Genomic DNA, 25,010 nt, shown 5'->3' with positions numbered 1-25,010 from the left:
CTGAAAGAGGGCATTGTACAGCATTCTGCCAGCTCTGACCTACTGCTCATCTCAGTACCAGGGAGACTCATTGCCAGTGGGGCACAACCTCTGATCTGCAGTTAACTGTGATTAAGCGTGCTTATTCCAATAAAGGATGTTTTCGGAGAGATTAGTCTTCAGGTGTCAACTGGTGTGCCAATGTTACAGTATATAGCAGCAATAAGTCCTAGAGGCCTGCATGTATGCAGGTCCCTGGAGCACTTTTAGTGGGTACCGCAGTGCACTTCAGCCAGGTGGACCCAGGCCCATCCCCCCTACCTGTAACACTTGTGCTGGTAAATGGGAGGCCTGCAAAACCCATTGTACCCACATGTAGGTGCCCCCTTCACCCCTAAGAGCTATGGTAGTGTTGTACATTTGTGGGTAGTGGGTTTTGGGGGAGGGGGGTTGGGGACTCAGCACCCGTGGTAAGGGAGCTATGCATGTGGGAGCGTTGTCTGAAGTCCACCGCATTGACCTCTAGGGTGCCCAGTTGGTGTCCTGGCATGTCAGGGGGGCGAGTGTACTACGAATCGTGGCCCCTCCCACTACCAAATGGCTCGGATTAGGACGTTTTTGAGCTGGGCATTTTTAGTTTCCATTATCGCTAAAAAAAACAACCGCCCAGCTGAAAAACGTCCATTTTTTTGAAAATACGGTCTGTCCCACCTCTTCACATACCCATTTTCAGACATAGACGCCCATGGAGATAGGCGTTCACGTTCGATTTTGCCCCTCCATATGTCCCCCTCCCCTCGATATTCAACTGGCAGCAGTCAGAATTTTTTTAAAATATTGATATTAGCACACACTGAAAATGCTAGCGCACCCTTAGCACTGCTTAGTAATCAGGGGGGTCCTTTTACTAAGGCACGCTGAAAATTGGCTTGTGGTAGTGTAGGTGTGGGTTTTGGGCATGCGCCGATCCATTTTTTAGCATGCCTGTAAAAAAGGCCTCTTTTTTTGCCGAAAATAGTCATGTGGCAAAATCAAAATTGCTGCACATCCATTTTGGGTCTGAGACCTTACCGCCAGCCATCGACCTAGTGGTAATGACCTACGCATGCCAAATGCCACTTGGCGTGCATCTGTTACACGCGTCTGAAAATAAAAAATATTTTTCAGATGTGCGTTATCGGACATGCACCAAAAATGAAATTACTGCAAGAACCACGCGGTAGTTGGGTGGTAACTCTATTTTGTCATGCGTTGGGCACATGTAGGCGCTTATGCGGCTTAGTAAAAGGGCCCCAGGGTCCTTAGACTGATGTGTCTGGACTATTATATTTATATGGATGTGTACAAATTATTTTTTCCAGTCACAATACCTTGGAGGATACATTTAAAATGATGATTATTAGTTTAGAATATATTTTTCAGTGGATGTTTGATCATAGATTGAAGTTTAAACTCCAATATGACTTCTTTGCTAAGGGCTGAAGATAGAAAATTCCTGTCACCAACCGAACATTTCTTGTTTGAAGGAAAGACCATTTCCCTACTAACAACAGTTCATAGTCTGGGAACATGAGAGAGAGAGTATACAGCAGCCTCATCAAATATAAAGCCACCAGAAATTATTGGATATGCCATTACAGGATAAGGGTTGGAGTAGAAAATGGTAGAACTCTACGAAGGAGAAGGATAGAAGGCAAATCAGCAGATAGAAACCTTTGCTTGTTCAACAACCTTCCAAAATGCTTTTTGTCTCGTAATGTTAACCTAGCATCCTTTATCTCAGCCCTTGACTGTGGAACCACTGTGTTTATTTCTGGATCTTAATTCCTTCCAGATCCATTTTTTGTTGGTCATGCCTCACTGCCCATTTGGTAAAAGATAAATGTACCTGCACCAATGACTACTTATGACTCAGATAGACCTTATCACCAACAAATAAGAATGATCCTATAATTTTCAAGAAAAAATATTTTTAGGACAATCAGAAGGTGGGCAGAATCACATATATATTATGAAGGCAATATTCTTTTTCCACACCCATTATCCTCATCAGTCCATTTAACTCTTTTTTTTAGTCAAACTTTTCAAACTATTACTTGACTTTCTTTAGAAGAAAATGTAAAAAAGGAATCCAAGGGTGTAATTGTTGCAAATATATACATTCTTTAGGTGTTATATACCCTTGTTTTTTTTTTTTTTTTTTTTGCAGTATAGAGTAATTCTGAAATAGTAGACATCAATTCAGAGGTAGGGTCACATATAACACTTTATAACTACTCTCATCCATCAACTGACAATAGGCTTCTTCCAAATACTGGTTTTTAGATTGAAGTACCACTGCCCCCCCCCCCCCACACACACACACACACACTTGTCTGCCCTAGTAATCATTACATCAGTGTGCTGCTGCAGCTCCCGAAGAGCCAAATTTTGTTACCTAGAAACGAAATCTTCCTATTTTCCGATTCTATATTCTAAAGGTCACAAAGAATGAAGTTCAAGAAGATCTGTGTAACAGGGTCATATCTTGTAGTAGATACAAAGCCCAACCCCCAATTTAATACATCTTCTTGACGATCAGATAAAGGTATAGAGGATATATTTATTATAGTTGAGTCTGTTCTGATCTGTTGGCATGTATGTCACACTGTAGGTGTCTTCCTGCACAATGTCGATGTGATAAAAAAATGTCCCCTTTCCTGAGCTTGGTGTTAATGTATAGTGTTGTCTTCACTTAGATCCAAATCTGAAGATGAACCTTCAAACAGTTTTACAGAAGGTTTTTCATCCTTATAAATTCAAAAGGTAAATTCATTTTTGAGCATAGTTTTTTTCATCTCTTTTATACATTTGTATTTTAAATTGTCATAATGCAGTTTTAAAAGAGGATATTGTAGATTGTAAGTCATTCGTTTTTGAAACTCCTCCCCCACATTCAGTTCTTTCAACTTTGTTTCTAAATCCATTATAGAAGTTTGTATCTGTGTCTGAACCGCTGATGTATTCTCCACAAGCAACAACATCATATCTAAACTGCATTTATTTAAGATGGCATTCCATTTCTCTACAAATGCAGTAACTGATATAAACAGTTTGGCCTTTTTATATACACATAATCCCCGGGGCATATATCGATTCTTTATATATTGCACTAAAGTGCTCCCATGCAATTGAGCTCACACCAATCATTTATGTATGTTCTGTATTTCTGGCCAGGAGCTGCTACCTAATTATTTTTAATTTTTAGATTGTAAGCTCTTTGAGCAGGGACTGTCCTTCTATGTTTAAATTGTACAGCGCTGCGTAACCCTAGTAGCGCTTTAGAAATGTTAGTTAGTAGTAGTAGTAGTAGTAATTATAATTGAGCATCATCATCCAATAAAGCTGTTCTCTGCATAAAAGACGATAATTGTTCTTTCATATAACTGAAAGTATCTGTTGCTTCTGATGCCATATTGCCACTAGGATTTCAATAAGTGTAACGAAAAAAATGTGGTCTCAAATATTTTATAGTGGACACTCAGGACCACGTTTACTAAGCTGCACCCACACCCATTATCCTCATCAGTCCATTTTTACCTCTTTTTTGTCCAACCTTTTTCAAACTATTACTTGACTTGTACATGAAACTATTAATTCTTCCTTAAACAATATTTCCAAATTTCAAAAAAAGAGTACTTAACTCAAATCTATCTGTTCTTTATTTTTTATATATATACTCCTCAGCAACCCAATCTGATATAGTGTTACATTTTGCTAGTCCATGTGCAACAGGGAAATAGGTTCTGCAAGAAAACACAGTCACATAAACAATCCACCCCTCGGTCAAAGAAATTATTCTCAAAACTGCATTACTCATTTCCATTCAATAACATTTTCTGGCATAACTTATGTTTACGGCTCCTGCCTCTCAAAAGATGGTGGCAGCATTTCATCACTTGCTGTATCAATATAGAAGTCAGATGACATGCTCCAGTCAGATTACACTAAAGAAAACCAACCAAGTTGTTCATTCAAACCTGTAGGTGCCACAGATTGCAGATCATAGGTCCAGTGCTGTTCTTTAATATTTAAAAGTCCCTTTAGACAGACCTTGACATATTTCTACTGCTATATTCCTGCATGATCTAAATCCTGCCTTTTCTAGTGCAACATAGGAAACTACCATTGCACATCCTGTTCTGTACTATTAATCTTTTTGCTGTCTTTACATCATCTCAGACCTCACCAGTTAAGTATCTACTTCTGCTCTCTACAAATGTGTAATGCTTTTTCAATAAATTCATTTTGTGAAATAAGAAGTTATTCCATGAATCAGGGCATATTTGCTTGAATAAACCTATTCTAATTGGAAACAGATTGGACTTGAAGCAAGAGTAAGTGAATCTAGGCACTGATTATAGAATATGCTTAGTCGGCACTGATTTTGGTGCCAATTTTTTGAGGGCACCATATATAGAATCTTCTCCTGTATGCACTATCCATTGTTAATTCTTAAAGGTAACCACACCTAAATATTAGATATATACAATAATTTGAAACAACATTGTCCTTGTTATTTCATATTTTTTAAATGCCAAGATGACAGGGATAAAACCCCAAAATTAGTTTTTTTCCCCTCTGTTGTAATCTTTGCAAAGAATGCATATGGAGTGGAGGAGTGGCCTAGTGGTTATAGCATCAGGCTTGATATACAGAGGTGGCCAGTTTAAATCCCACTACTGCTCCTTGTGATCTTGGATGAGTTATTTAACCCTCAGGTACAAACATATCATGAGCCCTCCATGTACAGGGAAATATCCAGTGTACCTGAATCTAACTCACCTTGAGCTACTACCGAAAAAGGTGTAAGAAAAATCCAACTAACTAAATAATAAACAAATATTTTTTTCCAAAGAGTGGGCAGTATAGGTTCCTGCAGTATCTATACACTAACCAGTTGGAAGATTATAAGAATAATTTTACATGTGTTTGTGGCCACACAAGAGCAAAAAAATCCTTTATAAAATTATTCTGGATGTGCATTTGTTGAACAAGTGGTATTAGATATACATATAAATTAGTCAACAAAAATAATAGAATGATACAGTTCTGTGTATATATGCATTAATGAACCCAATCTTTCATCCTAAAACAGACTGATTTCTCTATATGCACTAAGCAAACTAGAAAAGACAGAATATATACACGGAGTGCTATGTCTGAATTTCATAGAAACTATTGCTTATTTGAACAGCATGCCATGCATTTGCTATATTTCCTTTCTGTTACAACACAGTACAAAGTAAACCAGAAAAAAAGGAAGAGATGAAAGGTCAGCAGTAAAATTCCCCAAATACTCTTGAATTTAGCCACTGCTACATAGAGGCAGGAAAACAAAGGAACAATCTGTTTCATGTCACTGAGACTGCAGCACAGTCAGGGGGAATTGTAAGATAATATGTCCAAAAACACATAGAAAGTGCACTGCATTTGTGCATTCAGGGCCAAATCTAAACATGCAGAATCTAAACAAATGGTTTTTGTTCAAATTGTTGTACTTCAAAGCTTACAGAGATAATTTGTTCATTGCTTACAAGGGTTTAAACAGCATCCTGAAGACTGCAGGGAGGCTGGAAAACCATATAACTTCAGTTAAAAAGCACACATTTTAGGGACCTAAAACATTAATCAGTAGTAGTTCAAAAAACTTTCTAACTGCTCTCAATTTTTTTCAGGAATATAAATGAGTTCTTAATAATCTTATCTACATTGCTTTACTCAGTGAAATTTACTCTCATCTCGTATTATGACCCGGTAGTAGTGAGCCCCTGTGCCCCGACTGAACACGGCAGAGATGGAGTGACGCCGCATTCGGTCAGGCAGCCAGACAACCCCTAGCTTCACCTGGGAAGCGACCACCATTCACCAAGAGTTGAGCTCTCAGCTGCAGGTGGCCACCAGGACTTCTGGAACTGGCGGGGTTGCACAGCCGCTGACCAGGCAGATGGGCAAGCAGACACAGTCCAATAGCCAAGTAACCCTTAGGGCAAAGAATAGTCAAACCAGTCCAAGGTCTAGGCAGGCAGTGAACAATCATGGTCAGGAAAATAAGCCGAAGTCTGGTACACAGGAATACAGGAACTGAGGAAAGCCAGTGAACAGAACTCCGGCATGGACCTCTGAGACAATTGAGGCTGAAGCAATGAAGGACTGAAGGCAGGGCCTTAAGTAGTGTAGGAATTAGGCTCAAGCATGTGCAGCTGATTCAAGATGGCTACCCCCATCAGCAGAGGTGCTTACGTCCAAATATGGGCTTCCTTCCTGACCTCGTTACTCCAAGATGGCTGCGGCCATTGATCCAACCCAGATGACGGTTGCCAGAAATAGGAAACAGAAACAGACCATCCTTCCTTCTTGAAGCTTAACCAACACCAAGATGGCAGGCTATCTTCGCCGGACCACGACTCGCCGGCGAATCGGCCGCACAGGCCTGGCACCAGGTGCGAGACGTAACATCTCGATAAACATAAATTAATCCTGGCTGTCTCATTAGATCTGCGGCTTTCAATTTGGTTGATCACTCTCTTCTACTTTCCTGTTTAGAGGTTCTGGGTGTATCAGGTATGATTCTTGCGTGGTTTTCTTCTTTTCTAGCAGACAGTTCTTTCCAGGTTCAAATGACATCCTCTGTTTCTTCCTCTCACTCTCTTAGCCTGGGGTTCCTCAAGGCTCAATACTCTCTCCGCTTCTCTTTTCTCTTTACTCTTTTCCTTAGCCCCTTATTCAAACTTTGGGAATCTCATTTCACTTTTATGCAGATGATATTCTATTGATTTATTTCACTAATTCATCTTCACCAACTATTCAGCCTTTGCAGGACTGTCTGACCCTTGTCTCTGACTGGTTACACTCCCATGGGCTAGTTTTGAACAAGGATAAGACAATAACATATTGGTTCACGGGTGGTCTATTAATCCCTTCCATACCCTTAAAACCTCCTCAGTCATACTCTTTCACAAGTTGGTTTTTACAGGTATCTTGGTGTAACTTTCGAATCTCAACTAAATTATTCTCAACAAATTTCTGGTTTATGTAAAACAGGCTTTTTTTAAATCTTTTGCCAACTTTGCTCGGTTTGTAGATTCTTTGATTATGACACTTTTCATGCTTTGATCCTCTCTTTCCTCATCATCAGGATAGATTATTGTAATACCATTTATCTTGTCTGCTCTCATTCACTTCTTAAGCCAGACGTTGATTGGGGCATTCCTGCTGTGAGGTCAACAAGAAAAGGGATCTTGGTTTCTCTACAGGAAGAATTGTTTCAGCAGTGGGTGAAGGAACCAATGTGGGATGGAGCTATTCTAGACCTTATGCTTACAAACCTGGACATTGTTTCTAATGCTACTGTGGGAGATTATTTGGCATCTAGTGATCACCAAATGGTATGATTCAATATTAACACAAAGGGGGAGAGGGCTTATTCCAGATTGAAGGTCCTAGATTTCAAGAGAACTAACTTTGCCGAGATGGTGGAATTTCTGAAGCAAGAGTTAGTTGAATGGGAACAGCTGAAGAAAGTAGAACAGCAGTGGGCGAAACTGAAAGGAGCTGTTTTAAGGGCGACTAACCTTTATGTCAGAAAATTACTTAAGAGAAAAAGAAGGCCACTCTGGTTCTCAAACACAGTATCTGAAAAGGTAAGGGAAAGAATATTAGCCTTCATGAGTTACAAGAGGACTCAGAAAGAGGAAAACAGGCAAAAATATCTGGAAAAGCTAAGAGAAGCTGGAAAAGCTGTCAGGAAAGCGAAGAGACAAATAGAAGAAAAGATAGCCAATATGGCAAAATTGGGGGACAAAAACTAAAGATATCAAGAGGAAACTGATTCCATTCATTAACTGTACTTATAAATACAGAACACAGTTGCCAGTGTGTAAGTCAGAGTTCTTCCATTCACGGAGGAAAACGCCTCAAAAGCAAGCCACTCCCACAGATGTAAATGGAGTAAAGGCTACAAATTCATCATCACAGGCGCTTCTAAAACCTCCTCATTTTAAAACATTTTTTTGAAAAAGTTTTTTCTAATGCTAATCAACAAAACTGCTTTGCCGAGTAAGCTATAAAGTTTTACTTAACTTTGGCAGACTGCAGACTTTCTCCTCCCAGACCGTGATTCAATTGTGGTCAACGGGTCCAGTTTCACATTGCACTGCTTCAGGACCACAGCAATTCAATCAACCAATTCAACGGTCATAAATCATTCCGTTCATAATGCCGACGGTAGCATGAAGGGTAATCAGTTTTTATTATCAATACATGTACATATATCAACAAACCCTAAACTGAATTTGTAATGATAAAACATATGGGGACAGGCTCATGGACCTCAACATGTATATGCTGGAAGAAAGGCAGGAGAGAGGGGATATGATAGAGACATTTAAATACCTCAGTGGTGTTAATACACAAGAGGTGAGTCTTTTTCAAATGAAAGAAAACTCTGGAATGAGAGGGCATAGGATGAAGTTAAGAGGAAATAGGCTTTGGAAGAATCCAAGAAAATACTATTTCACGGAAAGGGTGGTGGATGCATGGAATGGCCTCTTGGCGGAGGTCGTGGAGACGAAGACTGTACTGGAACTTAAGAAAGCATGGGATAGGCACGTGGGATCCCTTAGGAAAAGGAGGAGCTAGTGGTTATTGAGGAAGGGCAGACTAAATGGGCCATTTGACCCTTATCTGCCATCATGATTCTATGTTTCTTTCCAGACTCTCCAAAATACTGCGCTCAAGTTATTTTAATATACCCCAAAATACGATTATGTCTCTCCTCTCTTTCTCAGATCACATTGGCTCCCAGTTGATTAACAGATCATATTTAAGACTCTCACACTCACCTTTAATGCTTATCGGTTGGGATGCCTATCGTATGTCTCTAACCTTACTATTCCTTATTCCCCAGCACGTCTTCGTTCTATAAACGACCATCGATTTTTATCTCCCTAGTCCCCGTTTTGCACAAGTAGAGTCTACTTGGCATCGGGCTTTCTTCTTTATTACCCCTTTCCTCTGGAACTCTATTCCTCTCTCAATCCATTCTGAATTGTCATTTAAAAAAATTCAAAATAATGCTGAAAACCTGGCTGTTTCAGAAAACATTTAATTCCGCAAAAGACTTTACCGTTTCCTACCCGGTTCCTGCAATGTCCCCTTTCCCCTACCTTTTACTGTATGTGTGATTCAGGGGCATAGCCAGACTTAAGCGGGAGGGGGGTCCAGAACCTGAGGTGAGGGGGCACAATTTAGTCCCCCCCCCCAGTGCCACTGACCCCCCACCACTTTTGACCCCCCCCCCCAGTGCCGCTGCCCTGCCCCCATCCCTTTCAACCTCCTGCCACTGCCACTGCCAGGTACCTTTGCTGGCGGGGGTCCCCAACCCTCACCAGCCGAAGTCCCCTTCAGCGCCGGTCTCCAAGTCCGGCGTGTTTGCTGATCTGGATTCTCTTTCTGTGAGTCCTGACATCTGTGCAGGACATCATGACTTACAGAAACAGAATCCAGAGGCAACGCACCGGAGACCGGCGATGAAGAGGACTTCAGCTGGTGGGGGTTGGGACCCCCGCCAGCAACGGTACCTGACGGCGGTGGCGGGGGAGGGTTGGCGGCGGCGAGAGGGGGGATCTAATCTGGCGGGGAGGGGGGTGAAAGCAGGGGGGCCAGGGCTAAATTTGCGGGGGCTCATGCCCCCCATGGCCCCACCTAGCTATGTCCCTGGTGTGATTGCTTTCTTGAATGATTTTTATCAGGGAGCACTGTCCTGTCGATTTTTGTAGTTATTTTCTGTTTTCTTTGTTTTTAGAATTGTACACCGCTGTGATCTGCAAGTTAGTTCATGGCGGTATAGCAAACCCAAATAAACTATAAACAAACTATAACTACTTTATTTCTTATTGTGAGAGAAAACTGTCCACTTATGCTCCAAGGAATATTAAATATTCAAGGGCAAAGATCTTAAAGGAACAGAAATGTGCAGCACAGAGAAACTGCTCAGAGCTTCCTCTCAGGCACCATCTTAACTCTGTCAGATCATTATCAATATCTAATCCTGGGCCTATCAACCGTTTCTGAAGGGTATATCTTCTTTTGCTGTACGTGCTTCCTTCTACATGTGCAAGAGAGAATTCATTGCAAGAACACACAAAACACCAAACACAATCCAACTACCCCACAAGCCAAAACAAACAAATAAATAAATGCACTTGCAGCCTTTCAGTGAAATAGCTAGTGCAAATGTATGTGTGTAGTGATGTGTATCCATCTGAGAAGCATGTACTATTTTAAAATACAGCCTGAAAATTCCTTCTAAAATATATACATGAACAGATTTAGCCAGCATTCAGAAATATGCACTCTTTATATAGGCTGAAAATCAGTAACAGCTAGATTGAACCCATGAACAATCACATGAAATCTTCCAAAATTAGCCCTTAAAGTCTTTTAGAAACATTTCAGTTTATTACAATTCATTATGATGCCAGCCATGTTACTTGTATTATTTCAGGAATGCCTGAATGAAATTAATTCACTCATTCTAATACTATATAAATTATAACAAGCAGTGTTCAAGCCAACCTATCAATCAAATAATTAAAAATGCAATAATGCGAATTAGTATAATTCCAGAGATGTAGAACATGAAGAAAATATGCACCTGGTAGAAAAACTTGCACGGAGCTGTAGATCAAATAACAAAAGAAAAAAAGTGGGCATGTTTGAAGTAAAAGAAACAGAAAATCTATCTAATGTTCCAGCTGAAAAGAAATGAGTTTGTTCAGGTCAATTACTGTATATTTCAAGCTTGGCTCTTGCCGGAGATGATGTTTTATTCTTTATGGCCTAGAATGACTTAGCTACATTTCAGAGCTATGCACATTTGTAGGCATCTAGGCATGTATTTAGACATTCACAATGTAGGCAACTGCATTTGGGGCCTAATTTTAATAGCCAACAAAATACTGCCTTTGCTGCCATGCTGCTTTCCAGGCCTTCAGCTGCTGACATCATTTTCTCTTTCTAGCAAAAAGGTGCAGTGCAGGACCTTGAAGCCAGTCTGCAGTCATATGAAATCCCTATATGTTTCATAAAGATCCCGCCAATATCCACCCCCTCCTCAATATAGGTTCCCTATTACAGTGGAAACTAATGCAAGAGGTGAGACTTTTACAAGGTCTGTGACAGCCCTCTGGCTGTAAGAACCTGTGTGAATTTCCTGGAGGTTGGTTTACTGCTGCAGCCAGTGATGGAAGAAGAAAGCAATGGTAGGGTCAGAGGTCAAGGGAATATCAGTCTTTGGTATCAATACTTGAAGTGAGTTTGTCTTGATGATTATGAAGATCATTTCTAAAGGTGGAAGGGACTTTCTTCCCACAAGTCCCCTCCCCCACACACATATAGGAGGCCCTCCGTTCCCCTTCCCACCATGCCTACAGGTGCTCAGATTTTAAATCCAGCCCCACAGGTACTTAAAAGTTGAGACAAAGCTTGAATGGAAAATTCTTCTGGCCCGTGATCCTGAAGCAGTTAATCGAAACGCTGGCCACCATTGATCGTGGTCGGTTGAAGAGTTCGAGAAGAGTTGAGACCTGACAGCCAAAGTTAAGTTTTTGTCTCCTTTTTGATTTTTTGAGCTGTTACAATTTTGAAAAATAATAGAAGCCTAATAGCCAAGTTACACAGAGCTACAGACATTGTTAGGCTAAAGTGTACAGCGCTGTGTACGTCTAGTAGCGCGATAGAGTAGTAGTCTTCATCAATTAAGGAGGTTTTTGCCGATGATGAGGAAGTCCTGCTCCTGTACGACTGTTAATCAGCATTAGGAGCTTCTCGAGGCTTTTCTTCCTAAAGATCTATTGTGCCTGCGCAAGTTTGTAAAAGCGAACCCTCCACTATATGTTGTACATGCACTAATTTTGCCATTAACATGCAACAATTAATAGGTATTACTGTGTGAACAGTTACTGATACCTATTTTGTAGACAGTAAAGGCTCATATGCTAATTCTGACTAATCAGTTAGCATATGGTAATGTAGATTACCACCGAAACACCCAATGTCTGCCTCTAAGAAATGCCCCCTCCGAGAAAAATTTAAAAAATATTGTTTAGTGCCTGGAGTGCATATTCTGATCCAAAACTTACTGCAGAACACCTGAGCGTTTCCCACGGTAAGCCATTTTAAACTGTGGTAAGCGCGTATTAGTGCTTACTGCAGCTTATTTAAAGGACCCCTTGATGAACTGATGACACATAAGGATTAATCTAACAGGAAAAAGAAAACTGGCCCAAACCCCAATCTGGGGGGGGGGGGGGGGGGGTTCCCCGCATAAAGTCAATATCAATTTGTTGTATGAAAGCACTGTCTGTATACCCAGGTATTAATACTGATCTTACAATTTTGAAAAGATGTCTCCAATCTCAATTCAAGGCGAAGAGAATTCCAACAAATAGGAGCAACACAGCTAAAGGTGTTATTATGAGAGACATCCAACCAAAGTTTACAAAAAGGTGTAATAACTAGAAAATTAGCTGCAGAAGAAAGGAGAGACCAGAAAAGCTGATTTGCAATACAATGCAGATAGGAAAGGATCCCCGTGTAAAAAAGCCAACTTTCCTTCCTAAGCTTTCCCATTGTCACATGTAGAGACAATGAAGAGAAATGGGCTGACGAGCAGTGTGGGAAAGGGTGTCTAGAAAAATTGTTCTTATTTGCTAGTATCTACTGTAGCTATGCAATATCTTATGATGTTCAAATCATTGTAAATTTATTCTGCTTATTTCATTCTTATTGCTTTGCTATCATGTTGCATTTTAGAAATGTGTGTTTCAATTTACTACTTCTAAAGACAATACAAATAAATCAAAACAAATCTTCTTGCTTCTTTTTGTATATTTTTAAAGTATTTTTTTTTAGAGAGAGAGAGATTTTCTAACTGATTGCTCTGTGTACTGATGCATTCTACAAGGTTGAATCAGTCCTTTAAGTCTTAATCTAGGTTTCTCCCTGGGTTACAGTGCCCTAGGGAAAAATGTCTGTTTCATTTACAGAACATAGAGAAAGATGAATGGATTTGCTATTCACAAATATCTAAAGACCCAGACAAAGAATTAAAAACAGTCTGTTTACTCCTTTGAAAAACACCAGCACATTTTTAACTATTCCATTCTGACTGTGCAAGAACTGCATTATAATTATTGATTAAAGGGCAATTCAATAGCAACACCCAGAGAAGAATGAAATTATAGTAAGAAAGAGGGCTAGAATTGATTGGATTAGTCCAGTTTGATGTTAAGGGGGATAACTTTCAAAGGAATCTCCAGAAGTAAAGTAGTGCTTGCACATGAATCGTCACAAAATTCCTGCCTAATATAAGATAAATGAACACACAGGCTGCCTGTACAGACATAAATTTACTAACTATTTGAAGAGGTGATCCTGAGAGTGAGGTTGGAATACATTATAAAACACACAAAAAAAGGGGTCCAAATCTCCCGTAAAAACGGAACAAACCACAAAAAATGGCGGAAGATAAACCAAAACAAACCAGAAACCAAGGGAGTAAGATCGCCAGAAAAGTTTAATGGGACCCTACACGGTCCGTGTTTCGGCCAACAGGCCTTCCTCAGGGGTCCTGAATCTGACGTTTACAAGTGCACTTCCAAGATATTCATGAAACAAAAATACAAAGTAGATTGGAAGAAAGTCCTTCCACATATTTTGCAAGGTAACAGCTGCTCCTGCTGTACCGAACAGTTTTCTAGAGATACGGGACCTCTTCTCAGCAACACAGGCCTGGGTTTTTAAAGAGCTGCCAGCACCTCATTATCATTTGCTCTATCATATAGTTTTCGAGCACCTACAATGTAAACATTGTTTTCCGTATTCGCTTAGGTTCAAGTCCTTACTGCAGGAAGGCCTGTTGACCGAAACACGGACCGTGTAGGGTCCCATTAAACTTTTCTGGCGATCTTACTCCCTTGGTTTCTGGTTTGTTTTGGTTTATCTTCCGCCATTTTTTGTGGAATACATTATACACATATTTTACAAACTTTGAGCATCTGTAAGTAAATTGAACCCTGAAAAATGTAGTACTACTCACTCCCCCTAATGGATATAAATGTAAGTACATTCAGGTCAATATTCTAAAGGAGTCACATCTGGCAACCAGAAAATTGCCGTAGCAACTCTGGCATTATCCATGTGGAGGGGCATTTTAGAAAGGACATCAAACTCAGAATATAAACGACCAAGTCAGAACATCACAAATAAACGTCCATCTCATCTAGGATATAGCTTGTTCTAAAATACTTGTGAGCTTGACATCCATGTACTGGAAATGTCCAGCATGAACCTCCATTTTACAAACTGAAAGGTCCAAATTATGAAAGGGGGAAAACAAGGGGCATAGTTGTCTGTGTGGCAGTATAAAAATGTCCATCTTACAAAATGGCCACACAGATGACCATGCAGAGCAGAGGGGTAGCCTAATGGTTAGAGAACTGGGCTGAAAATCAAGGAACTTGTTCAAATCCCATTTCAACTGTTTCTTATTTTTCTTTTTTAATTGTGAGTCCTCTAGGCAAAAAGTTCATTTGGTATGCTTACAAGAGACTTAGCTCTCAGAACGGGAGCATAGCAAGCTTCATAGAGATTGGGACCATGAAGTCATCTCTGCTTTGTTGAGTGAATGGAGATTGGGAGTTGCTATTTTGATTGACAAGCACTTCCCATGTCAAATTGATCAAGTAATAGTGGATGTGCCGGGTCATTTTGTATTTGTAACTTTGAAATGGCAATATCATGCAATTGCTATGGCTAACATCTATGCTCATGCTCTGTGTACTTATGATTTTTTGCTGGGGATCATACAGCAGTGTTTGTCCTTGAGTGATTATCCATTGTTTATATATGGTGACTTTAATTTAACTATGGACCCTATTATTGCTAAACTACCTCCTACATTTGAGAGAGTCAGTGCTTTGTGGGGCCTTCCTTATTTTAGTTCCACGTTGGCTGTGGTAGATACGTGGTGGGTCTTACATCCCACCTACAAGAATTATACCCACTATGTCAATGTTGCTTCCCATCTAGATTACATGTTTGTTTTTTAACAATTGGTTTCCCTGAGTTCACTCTGCCCAGATTGGTGACTCAGTAGTTTTTGATCATTTTCCAGTCTGGCTTGATCTTCAGAGTGATATTCAATTTGAATGTACACCTAGATAGACGTTCCCCTTATATCATTATTGTGATAATCGTTTTCATAAATATCTAAAAGTGAGATGATTATTGTGTTAATAATGCAGTCCACGTGGATGCCCCTTCACTATATTGGCAGACAGCTAAGACTGTACTGAGTGGTAAGAATATTGCATATACCATTCAGAGGCAAAGGGGGTTGAATCAAGGTATTTTGAGATTAGAACACGAGTTGGTCATACAGCGTAGGCATTACTCCAGGCAGCCGACACAAAGCAATAAAGATAAATTACTGGTGGTTCAGACTGCCATGGCCGCTAAATTACATGAGCAGGCTAAGAAGTCTAACACTTATAAATTGTATGATCATAGTAATAAGGTGGGTAAGATACTTTTTAAATTGATACATCCCTGGCCTTAACCCTTTCATCTACAGAGAGGATGTCACAATATATGTTCCTTACAAACACGAACTGACAGAAATCACCAACGAAATCAAGCTCAGCTTGAACATCATGGACTCATGGGCAAAGGCATTTCAATTAAAACTCAATAAATAAAAAACACATTGTCTCATCCTCTCATCCCAACACAGCGCGGACAACCCCACAAGTATCAACACCCCAGATTATATCCTCCCTATCTCAGACAGTCTGAAAATCCTCGGCATTACAATAGACCGTAACTTAACACTAGACAGCCAAGTGAAATCCTCAACAAAGAAAATGTTCCACTCAATGTGGAAACTCAAACACATGAAACCATTCTTCCCGAGGAAAACATTTTGCAACCTGATACAATCAATGGTACTAAGCCACGTAGACTACTGCAATGGAATTTATGCGGGATGCAAAGAACAAACCTTAAAGAAACTTCAGACCGCTCAAAACACCGCAGCCAGGCTTATATTTGGAAAAACGCGATTTGAAAGCGCAAAACCCCTCCATGAAAAACTACACTGGCTCCCAATCAAAGAACATATTGCCTTCAAAATCTGTACCCTGGTTCACAAAATTATATACGGTGAAGCCCCGGGATACATGACAGACCTCATTGACCTACCAACCAGAAACATATCCGAATCAACACGAACATATCTAAATCTGCACTACCCAAGCTGCAAAGGATTTAAATACAAATCAACCTATGCATCCAGTTTTTCCTACATAAGCACACAGCTGTGGAATGCATTACCAAAAGCTTTGAAAACAATATACAACCACTTAAACTTCTGGAACTCACTAAAAACTAACTTGTTTAAAAAGACATACCCTACCGATCTAACTTAAATGCCTGAACTCTGCAACACAACTAACTAAAGTACGTGATGGACACAACACAACTCTTCCGCTGACTGTTCCACATGAACTTTATTTAGCCACAACATCACTTTGTATTTGTTCACACCGGAGTCTGCGAACGCATCTCCGGTACTATGTAAGCCACATTGAGCCTGCAAATAGGTGGGAAAATGCGGGATACAAATGTAACAAATAATAATAAATAAATAAATGAAATAATCCCAAACCTTGGGAAGTACTCGATGGCTTTTTACTAGCCTATTTCTTTGCTCAACGTAGATCTTAAGATTCTGGCCAAAATATTGACCATATGTTTGAGTGATATTTTACCTTGGCTTGTTCATTCTGATAGGTGGGGTTTGTGGGACAGCTGCATGCTATTTTTAATGTTAACAAGATACTTATTGTTTGGGAGCACTGTAATAATAAAGGTCCGGAGGCATTGTCTATCAGCTGTAATGCTGAGAAGGCCTTTGATCAGGTCTCCTGGTCCTTTCTTTTTCTAGTTTTGGGGCACTTTGGTTTCCAGGGATTTCATCTTGATGCTATTTAGACACTTTGCAATACTCCCTATGCAGCAGTTTTGACAAACTTGATTCTTTCCACATCTTTTTCTATTTCTCATGGTACACATCAAGGTTGTCCTCTATCCCTTCTTTTGTTTGTTTTGATTTTAGAACCTCTTTTGCAGAACGTGCAACTCTATCCAGATATCCACTGTTTGCCCATACAAGAATATTGTGTTAAGATTGTCACATTTGCTGATAATATTTTTCCCATGGTGACCAATTCTGGACTTCCATTGCCTGCTTTATTTCAGCTCGTTGACACATTTTGGTCATTAGTAGGCTTTAAATTAAATTATGATAAAACTATAATGATTCCCATTATTCTTCCACCTAGTAGAATGCAAGGGGTGCAGTTCCCCTTTCAGAGGTAGGTCTACCCAATATTGAGGGATTCAGCTGCCACAGTCCTTGGCCCATTTATATGAACTAAGTGTTACCCCTTTACTTTCATTAACTAGAACTTTACGTCATAATTGGGCAAATATGCTGTTGTCTGTGATGGGTCACTTGGCTTTGTTTAAAATGGTCATTTTACCCTAACGTCTTTATGTTTTTCAAACCTTGCTGCTTCTGCTGCGCACAAAAGATAAACTTTTAATCCACTGTGAGATTCACATTCTTTTGTGGAAGGTGGGTAAAGTTTGTTTTCCATTTTGCAGATTGGTCTATCCTCCATGAAGAGGGGGCTTCAATTTCCCTGATTTAGACCTTTTTTGTAAAGCCTCTTATTATAGGCAAATAATGGATTGGATGAAAGGCACTGATCATTATACCCCCATTGCATTTGAACAGGCCTTTATTGCTTATGTTTTGCACGCTGCTGCCAAACAGTTGCAAAATTTCGTAAAGCAAAGTTCTTTAATTTATCCATTTAGGAGGGATTGGAGCTGGCTTTGTAAAAGTCTAAATAAGAATGTCACTGCATGGTTACTTATCATCTTAGAGAATGAAGCAGAACATTTAGTAGAAAAGGAATTTCCCAACCTCAGCAAGATGTCCCAAACAGAATCCATAGTAAAATCAGTGTTTCCTGTACTTGTAAAGATTCCATCTTTGCTGAATCTACACCTCTCTCAAGTCTAGATAACTGAAACACCACCGAGTTCCTGAGCTTCACAAATCAGCAAAGCTCCTGGCTTCAGGGATCCTCCACAGTCAGACCCCACTTCAGACACCTTTCCCAATCCATCCATTGAGGTCAAGAGCCCACTGACTGCTTCTCTTTTTTCTAGCATCAGTGGTGGTACATGTAGCTCGGGGCTAAGGGTGACATCCGCTTCAAGCAGGCGGAGTGGTTCACCTCCCGTCGCCCCAGCCAGCAGCAAAGCAAGATTCCTGATTCCTGACACAATAACAAGAAGCAATCAATTGGGCCGACTGAAAGAGCAGCAAGCATTGTGGGGTAAGTGCGTTGCTTGCCCTGGCACTTCAGCATAAAGAAATAAGGGAAATAAACTGAAAAGAAGAAAAGCACCAAGTTGGTCTGGGAACTGCTTTTTAGTACTTCCTTCTGGCAGCCATTTTGCCTTTTCTCCAACGTGCTTCTTTAAAAATATATATTTTTTAGTGTATTTTCAAATATTTACTTCTTCCATAGTTTTTGGCATGTTTTTCGATACACTTCTTTTTTAAATGCCATTTGGATGTCATATCGAAAAAGCACACAAAAGCTCACAAAACAAAGAGCATCTTAAGGTATCCAATATTGCTGCAGAACATTATAATCAACTTTAACATCTTTTTTTGTTTCCTTTCTAGCTCTTCATTTAGTCCTGTATATTAGTTTCACCACATAGAAATCAAGTGGAAATAATAGAAATCAAGTGGTAATAATAGAAAGGAATACAGTATATAACAAGGGAAGCAATCATGACACTAGAAGCCAAGAACAGAAACTTAGCACTTCAATCAATCATGTTTGCTGGGCTCAATCTGAAGCTCTTGCTGTGTATCATAGGTTAATTTCTTTGCAGTCCATGGATCAGATGTATAAAGTATTTTTTTCACCGACTCCAATTGCAAATAATCCCTTAGTAAATTTGACCCAATGTTCTCTGTTTGTTGTAGGCAAATTAAAACTTAACTTGAATAGTTTTCAGTTTTTGTTTTCAATTTGGAAATGAATTTAGTTTTAGTTAATTAAGAGCCAGATGTTCTCAAGGGTTTTTTTTTCCTCATTTTGTGCCTACTGAAAAATGCTTAGTTCATTTGGCCCTCAATGTGTTTAAATGTATTTTGGTTTCGTTTTGCTACACTAAGCTCACAAGAGGGCTCAGATGTGTAATTTCACACCACTTTCTCATACTGGTACTCCACAGATCTATCAACTGCCTTCTGTCCGAGCTGCTCTTTCACAACTTTAGTTTTCTTAGTCTATTTAATAGTCTAGCTTCCATCTTTGTTTTTTGAAAAGGAGGAGGAATTCACTAAAGAAGGAGCTATGTTCCAAATGACACAGGTTACCCTACCTATTTTACTATGATACTGTACTTATTGAACTATAATTGCAATAGATATGAATAACTCTTGAGAAACTATGAGCTCATATACTTTCTTTAACTCCAGTCACATCACCATAGCACATGGGTGCACAAATTCAGTCTGAGACAGGTCAGGTTTTCAGAATATCCATAATGAATATGCCTGAGATAAGCATCAGTACATCTGCAGATCTATTTTAGAAGCATTATTCCCACTTTAGACTTTATTAAGCTGGCACTTAGACATCCATAAGGACGTAAGTGTTGCCATACTGGGACAGACCGAAGGTCAATCAAGCCCAGTATCCTGTTTCCAACAGTGGCCAATCCAGGTCACAAATACCTGGCAAGATCCCAGAACAATAAAACAGATTTTATGTTGCTTATCCTAGAAATAAGCAGTGAATTTTCTCAAGTCCATCTTAATAATGGCTTATGGACTTTAGTTTTAGGAAATTATCCAAATCTTTTTTAAACCCTGCTAAGTTAACTGCTTTTACCACATTTTCTGGCAACGAATACTATGTTATGTTATGTTACTATGTTAAGTAAAGAAATGTTTTCTCCAGTTTGTTTTAAATTTACTACTCAGTAGCTTCATTGCATGCCCCCTAGTTCTAGTATTTTTGGAAAGAGTAAACAAGTGATCCACGTCTTCCCATTACAATCCACTCAGTATTTTATAGACCTCTATCATATCTCCCCTCAGCCATCCCATCTCTAAGCTGAAGTGCTCTAGCCATTTTAGCCTTTCTTCATAGAGAAGTCGTCCCATCCCCTTTATTATTTTTGTTGCCCTTCTCTGTACTCTTTCTAATGCTGCTATATCTTTTTTGAGGGGTGGTGACCAGAATTGCACCACGGAGCTATACAAAGGCATTATAACATTCTCATTTTTGTTTTCCATTCCTTTCCTAATAATTCCTAACATTCTATTTGCTTTTTTAGCCAGCACTGCGCACTGAGTAGAGGGTTTCAACGGATCATTAACGATAAAACCTAGATCCTTTTTCTGGGCAGTGATACCTAATGTAGAACCCTGCATTAAGTAGCTGTAGTTTGGGTTCTTCTTTTCCACATGCATCACTTTGCACTTACTTGCATTAAACATCTTCTGTCATTTAGATGCCCAATCTTATAAGGTCCTCTTGCAATTTTCACAATCCTCTTATGATTTAACAACTTTGAATAACTCTGTGCCATCAGCAAATGTAATTACCACACTAGTTATTCCCACTCTCTAGATCATTTATAAATATGTTAAAAAGCAGCGGTCCCAGCACAGACCTGTGGGGAACCCCACTATCTACATTTCTCCATTGACAATACTGACCATTTAACCCTACTCTCTGTTTTCTGTCTTTTAACCATTTTTTAATCCACAATAGTGTTTAGCCCCTATTGCCCAATTTACGTGGTGGGAGAGGTTATGACTTTTTTCTCTGAAGGCTGCAGAATCTAAACCTTCGGGTAGTTTCTCCCCAGATATCCTTTAACACAGGAAAACTTTTATAACATTTCTTTTTGTAAAATAAATAAATAAATAAATAAATAAATAAATAAATAAATAAATAAGTAAAAAGACTGCAAGTTATTTCTATTCCGTTTAGTTGATTGTCAATTTCCAAATTAAAATCAATTAATATCATTTTTCTACTGGTACTTAATGTCTACAGGAAAAAGAAATAGTTGCAGACTCTAAGGGGTCCGTTTACTAAGGCGCATAGGCACCTACATGTGCCCATCGTGAGTCAAATTGGCACTACTGCCCAGCTATCATGTGCCCCAAAAGTAATTCCATTTTTGGCATGTGCCCAAAACACGTGGTAGAAAATATTTTATATTTTCTACCATGGGACCCTTACCTGGCAGTAATCAGCAGTTGGCGCATGCTGCACACTTACTGCCCGGTTAGCACGTGAGACCTTACCACTAATTAAGTCAATGGGTGGCGTTAAGGTCTCAGGCCAAAAATAAATGCACACTGGGTTTCATTTTGCCACGTGTCCATTTTCCAGCACATTAAAAAATCCCCTTTTTCCTAGGTGCTCAGGAAATGGACAAGGGCACGTCCAAAACATGTGCCTATACCAGCACAGGCCACTTTTGGGCACGCCTTAGTAAAAGGGCTCCTAAGATTTCCTATGGGGGAAGTTGATCAGCCAGCAGCTGTGTGTCCAGCTTGCTAGAGTATAAGTTCCCCTCGCTACCTCTGTCTGTTCTCATTTATATATTTTTTTTCTCTGGTAAACTAAACTATATATGTGTCCTTTTGCATTTATTCTTTTCTCAATCAGCCCAAATCAGCTCTCTGTTTACTCCTTTAAAAGTTCTGTTTTCACTGCTTTGCTAATCTTATTATCAAACTGAAAATGTCTGCATAGGTTTGAGTTTTCATCACATCCATACATTCCTGTTTTGCACAATACCCTAGAGCTTCTTCTTGGTCTTCACCCCCTCTGTCTCATTTCCTGACATTACATACTTCTGTGGTTAATCTGCCCAGCAACAGTGCTGTGACTTTCTTTTTGAAAGGCCAAAGACAAGGTTTTACCATTGAGTTTCAACCTCAATTCATGTCCTCTAGTTCTAGCGCCTTCCTGTCTCTGGAAAAGGTTTGTTTGTGGATTAATACCTTTCAAATATTTGTTCATATAATTACTGCAAGCTTTAGGAGATATCGTTTGCAAATATGCACCCCAGCAGATATATAAATTTATTTTGCCTCTTGAGAGATACATGAGCTCTGTTAGATTTCCATAACATTAACGTATGACACTTATTCCTCCAATACCATATTGATGGGAGTAATTCAACAACCAATGATTGAGTATGCATTTCTTTCTCAATATACAAGATTTAGCCAAGATATTTTGACCAAGGCTTCTCATTCCCATTGTCTTAGTGGAGCTAAAAAGATTAAATTGAGCTGGTGACCAACAACAGACTGTGACTAATGAGCTCATTTTCGAAAGAGAAGGACATCCATCTTTTGACACGTCACCACCAGCACATCGGTTGCTGTTGAGTGCCGGACTGCCTGGTTGAGCTGATATATGACCCCTGAAGACACTTTCCATGATATTTTCAAAGCACTTAGCACCTCCCCAGCCTGGAAGAGAGTTGCTGGCTGTTCAAACAGAGACAGACACCGAAGTGGCTCAGCTGGTCCTGTCTGAGGGTGTGACTGCAGCAACGGAGGTAGATTCTCAACTTCGGGAAACATTACTACAACAGGCTTCAAAGGTATTGCCTCAAGCTATTGTTTCCAAGTTAGCTCATGCTAGTGGAGTGATTAGACCAGCAATTGTGACGCTGGAGTCACTATGGGACATGGTTTACAATATCCAAACCTCTATGCAAACTACTTTAAAGCAGAATTCTTCTGATATTGAAGTTCTTTCTGAGGCTGCCCTGCTTCAAGCACAAGTGTCTGCACAGCAAACCCAGAAATTGGAAAATGTGGATATCAAAATTCAAGAAATGGGATCTATAGAAACAGCTTTGGTTAAAGACAATAATTTCCTGCATAAACGATTTGAATACCTGGAAAATCAGACTAAAAGACTTAACCTTAGGTTTCTTAATTTTCCCAAATCACCGTTTCTCCTTTGGAGATGGTCAAAAAATATTTGGTGGACATCCTGGGAATGGACAAGGACTCCCTCCCTCCCATTACACGGGCTTATTACATCGGGAGTACTGAAGTGGTGGTAGGAACACCCCCCCCCCCCGTAATAGGGGAGGGAATGAATCTTACCTCATTCCTAGAAAGCTCATTAGAAATAGTTACTCAGATGTTAACTCTGCTTGTCACTTTTGCATTGGAGCCTGATAGGAATGCCGTACTACGGCTTTCGTTGAGACACTTAGAAAATCTGTTCTTGGGTTCAAAGGTCCGTATCCTTCCAGATCTCTCACGGCCTACACAGATGAGACGAAGGGCCTTTTTGGAACTTCGCCCCAGGGTGGTGGCATTGGGAGCAAATTTTGTTTTGCGATTTCCTTGTTTTTGTAATGTGATGCTTGAGGGTAAACATTTTCAGTTTGTAGATCCAAAACAGTTGAAAGAGTTTATTGATGCAAGAGTTGATGTGAATATAGTAAACCTTCCCTAATTAGCAGGCTGGGGTCTGAACCAGAGGAAGCATCTATTGATTATTAATTTTTGTATTTTTTTTTTTAATTTCCTTAATCTTGGAATCAAATTTCTTTAACTTGTGGACAAATGGGCTGTAAAGATATATACTTATCATTTTTGTTTCCTAATGTTAAATAATACCGATTGCATATTCACTTTAAGTGGTGATATATTGGAAAATTTAAATAAATAATTAAAAAAAAAAAGATTTGTTATGTTTATAACAGTTGTTGAAGACTGAGTAGATATATACTACAACTATTTATAGAGAGGAACTTGAATTAGGGTTGTGTTCCTTATAACATGGAGACACATAGCAATACTTAGGGCCCTGCTTACTAAGGTGCGCTAGCATTTTTAGTGTCTCTTGCGTTAGCGAATGCTAAAAATGCTAGCAAGCCTACTGCACAGCTTGGAAAGCAGGGCCCTTAATTTGTTCCACTATATGACTCCTGCCCAATAAGAAAATACCTGATTCCATAGTCAGGATGACAAGAAGGCTGGCATTACCCCACTAACTCTGTTCCCTCTTGTCCTCTATCAATGTCCTAAACAACTTTTTTAACCTCCTAATTCTATAAAAGTCGCCAAAAATTGCATGTGCAAATTTGGGTTCATGTGCAATTTGTGTGAGCAATTTAATTAAATAACAAGCTAATTAGCACCAATAATTGGCTTTTTAATAACCAATTATTGGCACAAATTAAATTTAATTGGCATTTATGCACATAAATTTAGACACAGGATCCACACCTAAAATGTACGCACAATCTGAAAAAGGGGGTGTGGAAATAAGAGATAATACTCATGCATTTTTCTGACTTCACCCTATGCTGTCTTTTAAGATGTTTTATTGTGTATTGTAACTAGGGAGAGATATTCATTTGCAGTGATATGGAAAATGTCAACAACATTTAAAAAGAAAATGAGCAGAAAAAACTCCAAGAACATTCTTGTTTAATCATTTGCCAATAATAGCACACACTCTTCGAGAGAGTGTGCACTATTTGCAAAACGAGCACCAATTTGCGCTTGCACAAAATATCATGCATGCACAAACCACTGAAAATCAATGCATAGGGCTAGATTCTATATATGGTGACTTAAAAATTGGTGCTGAAAAAGATACACCCATCCGTGCAACTAAATTTAGTCCCAGGCATAAAAACTTGGTGTAAATATCTACACCTAAGTTAGACGCGGACTGAGTGTATTCTATAACAACGTGCATAGTTTTAGAAATGCCCATGACCCACCCATTCCACACCCATGGCCATACCCCTTTTCAAATATGTGCCTT

This window comes from Microcaecilia unicolor, chromosome 7 (genome assembly GCF_901765095.1).
Source record: "Microcaecilia unicolor chromosome 7, aMicUni1.1, whole genome shotgun sequence".
Lineage (NCBI taxonomy): Eukaryota > Metazoa > Chordata > Amphibia > Gymnophiona > Siphonopidae > Microcaecilia > Microcaecilia unicolor.
This window is presented reverse-complemented; position numbering follows the sequence as displayed.